This window comes from Chelonia mydas, chromosome 5, assembly GCF_015237465.2.
Source record: "Chelonia mydas isolate rCheMyd1 chromosome 5, rCheMyd1.pri.v2, whole genome shotgun sequence".
In the NCBI taxonomy this organism is placed as follows: domain Eukaryota; kingdom Metazoa; phylum Chordata; order Testudines; family Cheloniidae; genus Chelonia; species Chelonia mydas.
In genome coordinates, this window is record NC_051245.2 from 94,572,792 (window position 1) to 94,579,965 (window position 7,174).

Consider the following 7,174-nt stretch of genomic DNA (forward strand, 5'->3'; position numbering starts at 1 on the left):
TGATGTAAAATTAACATGGCATACATTAAATGGATTAAAACCTGGCTAACTGATAGGTCTCAAAAATGTAACTTTAAACAGGGAATCATCATCAAATAGGTGTGTTTCAAGTAGGGTCCTACAGTGACCAATTCTTGGCTGTAAGTTTAACATTTTTACCAGTGGCCTCAGGAAGTGGTGGCGGGAAATCACTGATAAAGTTTTCAGATGACACAAAAATTGGGGGAGAGGTAACTAATGAAGAGGACAGGTCATTGATCCAGAGTGATCTGGATTGCTTGTAAAGTAGGTGCAAGCAAACAATATACAATATGCATTTTTATACGTCTAAATGTAGATATATACATCTAGGAACAAAGAATGTAGGCCACAACTTACATTATGGGGGACTCTAGCCTGGGAAGCAGTGACTAAGAAAGATTTGAGGGTTGTGGTGGATAATCAGCTGAATATGAGCTCCCAACGTGATACTGTGGGAGCTAAAAGAGCTAATGCTAGGATGCATTATGGGAATATTGAGTAGGAGTAGAGAGGTTATTTTATCTCTGTATTTGGTACTGGTGCAACTGCTGTTGGAATACTGTGTCCAGTTCTGGTGTCCACAATTCAAGAAGGATATTGATAAACTGGAGAGCCACAGGAATGACTACATGATTAGAAAACATGCCTTATAGTGACAACTTCAAGGTCAATCTATGTAGCTTTACAGAGAGAAGGTTAAGGAGAGCCTTGATTACAGTCTATACGTATCTATATGGGGAACAAATATTTAATAACGGGTTCTTCATTCTAGCGGAGACAGGTATAATATGATTCAATTGCTGGAAACTGAAGCTAGACAAATTCACACTGGAAACAGGCATACAGTTTTCACAGTGAGGGCAATTAACTGGAACAATTTACCGAGGGTTGTGGTGGACTCTCCATCACTGACAATTTTCAAATCAAGACTGCAGGTTTTTCTAAGAGATCTACTCTAGGAATTATTTTGGGGGAAGTTCCGTGGCCTGTGCTCTACAGAAGGTCAGATTATATCATCACAATGGTCCCTTCTGGCCCTGGAATCTATTAAGTTCCTTTCTTGGCAGAGCTGAGCATTCCTATGGCTTTTGGAGGTAAAGAAAAAGCAAAGTATGGGCTATAGTAAAGGAAACAGGAAGATGATAGTTGGAAGAAGCAGGTAGGAAAAATAGAATACACCCAGCAAAAGTAGAAAATGGACAAAGAGTAACGTCCCTCTGCTTCAAACCAGCCTGTTCTGAATTTGTGGTCCAGAATGTCAGATACTGAGGGAGTCAGCATTGTACAGTGGGAACAACATGATTCTTTAGGGGTAAACTGTTGTAGTTTATTTGAAAGTAGGGATAGCTGTTATACCTGGTCAATAAATTTAATTTGTAGGGCTTTTGCGGGGGGGGGGGGTGAGGAGAGGGGAGAGGATGGAAAATTGGGTTTTCAACTAATGGTTTTTTATGGAAATATTTAATTTTCTTTGGCAAATAGGAAACTTAAAAACTGAACATTTTTCTAAAAACTGAGTTTTCTGATGATTTTTTCCAGTTTGTCTGAAAATTTTTGGGTTTTCATTTTTTCAACAAAAAGTCAAAACTTTATGGGGAGAATTCCAACCATGTCAAGTAGCTGTACTACTTCTAACCTAATACATGTCCCCCCACCCCCCAGTTCCTTATAATTTTTAATTTAGTTTGATGCATTGGGTAATTTTTCAGAAAACATGATCTGCCATAAATTCTTTGCTATTGGAGTAATTTTCTCTGGGATAGGATCTGTAAACACCTATTTCTTAGAAACTACTATCCTGAAGAAGTAAGTTTAGGGTACCGGAGCGGACAGAAATATTTGTATACATTTCAACATAATTGAAAAAAAGAGGGTGTTAGGAGCAGAAGAGACATGAACCAGCAGAATGTGGCAAAGACTGTTTTGGGGGTTGATGACATGACTGGAACTTCCAGAGTAAAGGATATGTCAAACTGACAGGTGTTCAGCTTTGTTTTAGATTGATAAATTGACATTCTATAGTAAGTAAGTACATGCAAAATGCAAGTACGTGTAAAATAGAGATATGCTTGAGCTGCAACTTCAAGCTTAGAATCAGATTTTGCACATTACCAAATTCCAGGGGCATATGGACCTGGGGCTTTAGTTCAAAACTGTATAGAAGCAGATCTGCTGCAAAATTTGGATGTGGACTGTATTCAGATTCTAATGTTTCCCCCCTCTAGTACCCTTTGAGGTATTCAGATCTGGGTGTTTTGGAGTCATCCCTAGTGTATACTGCATCTATTTCAACATATCATAATTATAGCTGTAGCTCATAGCAACAGCTATAGTTAAGGTTGCCCAAGGGTTTCTATTCTAAATGGGCTTTTTAGTTGCTCATAACTTTTTCAAACTTCCTCCTTCAGGCTTGAAGGTATTTATAGAGCTCTGCTTTTGCCTTATTGAATGCATCTCTTATGCATGATAGCATTCTACAGAATTTATTTTTTGCATCCTTAAGAAAGCAAAATGAAATAAAAAATAAAGTGTTCAACAGGTGCACATTTAGTTAAGGACTGTATCATAATGCATATACACAGGGAGGTGGAGTTAAGGCTGTATATAGGCAATTCCAACTTTGGCATTTCCTAACTTCTAAATACAGAACCTTGCAACCTAAACATTCTTTTAGCCTTTTTTAAAAAAAAATTAATATAATCTACCATAAAAATGATACAAGAGAAAGAGGGTGCCGCAATAGCATGCCCGTATATCTGCAGATAGCGTGCTGCAAGTTGTCCAGATATTAAGGGTAAGATTTTCAAAAGTGCTCAATGTTGGCCTAATTGCTCCCATTGATGTCAATGGGAGTAGAGTCAGAATCTGAATACCAGGATTGTGGCTAAAAGTCAGGCTCATCTGTGCCCCAGTTCAGAAAACATCTTTTTCCGGTGGTTCCAAGACTACCATGAATTAGCACAACTAGAGAGAATGAAAAAAAAATTCTTGTCAATTTCCATATATGTAACCTCTAAATGTAAGGTGCAAACAATTTATAAATATTAATGTTCACAAAAAGTAAATATTGTCCATTTTAAATCTTAAATAATTTTAATAAAATAAAAAGGAGTCTGAACATCTCCATGAACCTTCTTCTTCTTCTGTGCCTCAAGATGGAGAGACAGACAGACATCCTGAAAAAATGATATTTGATGGATACCCCAGAGAAAAGTTCTCATAAGATTTATTTGAAACTAATGAATGCTGATCTAAATCAAAATTCTTGGGCCAATATTTTTGCCCCTGCTAAAACTCCTTTGTTTTACTCCAATACACGCTCAGGCCTTTTTAGACAGCTTTTGGGGGATTTGTCCTATGGTGGCAAAGAGTCCTGTGGCACCTTATAGACTAACAGACGTATTGGAGCATAAGCTTTTGTGGGTGAATGCCCACTGCTTCAGATGCATGACATTTACAAAATTGAACAGTGGATAGTTTTGTGGCACTTTAATTGCATGATAAGTAATTCATAAGATTTTAAGTTAAAGAAGCAATTTAGGAAGGAATACGTAGCAAGATGGAGAGTAGGAAGGTGGACAAATACAAAAACACAGGGAGTGAAACAGACTGGTATCCAGTGAGAAATTTAGTTTTCACCACGGAGCTAGAAACATTGCTACACAACCTGTTTATATCTCCAGGACCACTATTCTTAAGTTATCCTGTGCAGTGTATGGGACACAACATTATTTTGTATAGATTCAGACACTGGATCATTTTAGGGAGTGGCAGGGATAATCATGCGTTATTCAGTTGACAACTGTATCAAGTTGTCCCTCACAGTCTCTAGAAGACATGACATTAGGGGTACACTCTCTTTTTTCCTTGTCCTATAATTGAAAATGAACGAGCAACTCTATGCTGTGGTAGGATTCTCTTGTGCCATTGAGACGGGAGAGACACAGCAAATGGGAGGAAGGAGGTGAGATCACATGTTGGTGAGGCAGGACCCAGACCCCTCCTCCACCTCTCATTGATGGGCTTTAGGGAGCAAGTAGGGTGATTGGCTCTCATTTTCCCCACCCACACATCTATTTACATTTATCCTGGGCATTTCAGAGGTCTCTTGCCCCTTTTGCTGTTGACTCTCCTTCTCCTTCATTGTAGTGTAGAAGCTGTGTTCTTCAGTAAGCTGGGGGTCTGATCAATTGGGATCAGGAAGGAATTTTTTCCTGTTGGGTCAAACTGGGCAAGGTCTGGTGGTTTTGCCTTGGAGGCACAGTTGGGTTGAAAGGAATACAACTTGAAAGTTTAATATTAGGAGAGATAATACTGTTTAGCTTGTTGCAACACGCAGTGCTGATAAAGGCTAAAAGGGCCACCTCCCAGAGGTAAATGAGACCTGTTATTTCATTGGTGGATTTTGTGCCTATAGGGGAAGTCTTCACAGTCCAAGATCCCCTTTTGGTACCATCTATCTTGCTGGAGATGGAAGGATTTTGAGGTGGATCAAATTCTAGAGCTAGGCCGAGGCTGTTTGCCAGAAGCTGGGAATGGGTGACAGGGGATGGATCACTTGATGATTACCTGTTCTGTTCATTCCCTCTGGGGCATCTGGCATTGGCCACTGTCAGAAGACAGGATACTGTGCTAGATGGAATTTTGGTCTGACCCAGTATGGCCGTTCTTATGTTCTTCCACAATATAACAATAATATTGGGTGAGTCCTGTAACCCTGCTGGATCCAGTTAAATGCTTGGTAAATGAGAGTGGGCATATAGCAACCATCCTCCCCTGTCACTGAAATCCATTTGTCAGTCACCTGTATCTCCTGATCAAGGTATTAACTGCGCATGGGATCCTCACTGTGGACCAGTCACACAGTAAAGAGGTTTGGGAAACCACGAATATTCTCACAAAGATTATGCAGGTCTATAGTATCAAAAACATAACCACAAGTGTTGTGGCCAGCAATTCAAGATCCTACCAGTGAATGTCATTTCTCAGATTATTGTAGTAGCATAGCCCTATCAGAAGTTCACTCACCTGTGCACAGACTTTGTTTCCAATATATGCCCTGTTTTAAGATCAATAGCTTTATTTTAAATCTCTAAACAAAATGTAGTTTTATAAATACATGTTGTGACAATGTAACTTGTGTGTTAGTGTGCATGGTTCCAAGATCATCTCTCCTTTGGAAATACCAAAGGGTTCTGTGGAGAGGACACTCTGCAGACTTTCCCCAAAATTGTTCTATAAAAGGGAGAAAAGGGTTTGGTAGGTGACCCACCACATGCAGATCATGGGAATGATCAAGCCCCAAATAATCAACCCCTTTGGTGTTAACTGTAAAGCAAATACACCTGGTACATGATACATAAAAGAAGGCAGTAGTACATAGGAACGGATACACATCTTGTGAATGATTGAGGCATTTGGTAGCTGCCAAAGCAATTTCTTGGGACTTTGCAACACTATGAACATGATTCCTGTCGTAAGACAGGACAAAAACTGTACCATAAATTAAAAGGACAATGATAGTATTTCTGGTGCCTTGTGAAGGTCTGAAAATTTTATGCTGACATCTTCCAGGCTGTCTACTGATGTATCTTTCGGGACAGGTAAATAATTATTTGATGGTGGGGTTGAAAGGTAATTGTTTGAAGTAGTGTCCTGTTCAGAACAGGAATACAAGGCCAGTCACTAACAAAATGCACAGAACACAAAACAGAGGGTGGTATGCAAAACTCCCACTTGCATTACCCTTCTCAAATTGCTGCTGTGTGCAATTCTTTTGCCATGCACCAATATAAATAATGCTAGCCTGTAAGCCACAAGGGCTGAAAAACTAGCCTGGGACGGGAGTATAGGAGCTGTACCCTCTTTTCAATAACCACACCCCCTATCCCCACTGTACTGGCAGTAAAGATGATGTGTAGTATACAAGTCTGTATACTGGCTACATACCCCTGCAGGATCTCCATTACATTGTGGTGAACCATGCTACTAAAAACAGTATAGCACTAAATACACACTATCTTTCCAAGGAAAGAAAGGGATGTCTTGATGCTGATAATCTTACACACATGAATGATCCTTATTCATTCACCCAGTGATGCCAATGGACTACACACATGAATGCATGCCACTCATGTGAGCTGGGATCAGGCCCAGAATTTGAGTAGTTAATAGGCAATTAAAGAAAATAAAATGCAACAAGAAAATCATAAAGCAAACACCAGAGGTAAGAACTGGATCCACTTCCAATAGAGTACATGGAAAAATCCCTAGAAAAATCTTGAAGTCTCAGCTCGATATAGATCTTATTATAAAAAGCAGCAGATAAACTACATAACACAAAACTCAATCCCGCAAGTGCTTACACGGGGGAGGATAGGTTTGGCAGGAATGGAACCTTTCTACGAGTCCTTAAACCTGCCATTCAGCGGGGCTTCTCTATACTTTGCATGCTTCAGAGAGAAAGGGCTCTGTTCTGGTCATGCATACCCTGCGGTTTAGGATGGCATGGCAGGGACAGGCCATGTAAGGGATGATGGGATGCTAAATAGGGATACTGGTTTACTATCTGTTTGAGTGGCATGGAATGTCTGCAGTTGCTCTTTTAATGCACACACTAGAGTAGGCAATTACAACTTTGACTAAGGGGGCTGGGCCAAGCTCTGCTTTCGGTTACACAGAGGTAATTCTGCAGTAGTTTCATCAAATTAAAATGGATATCAGAATCTGGCATACTATCCTCATTCCTCAGCCCACTGCTCTATACTAGTGTTATATATTTAGATATGAGAAAGAATATTAGAGCAAACCCTGTGTCAAGAATCAGCGTGTGGGCAGTCATAACTAGCAGTCAGAGCAGGAGTCAGGCATGAGGAAAGGAAAGCTAGGTCAGAGCCAGAGCCACAAGCTAGATGCCAGAGCCAAGGGTCAGGACTGAATTACCTGGAGCAAGGCTTGGTGCAGGGCAGGAGTAAGGCAAGAAAACAGGAACTAGGCAAGGTCTGTCTTAGCAGCACATCAGGGATCTACCTTAGTATACAGATAGGCAGCACGTGTTTCCCCTAGGCCCTAAATAGCATGCCCATGCCAATCAGGGAACAGGTATGTGCCATTAGTCAGGGCCTCTGTGAGAGCACAGTCAGTGATGCTACAA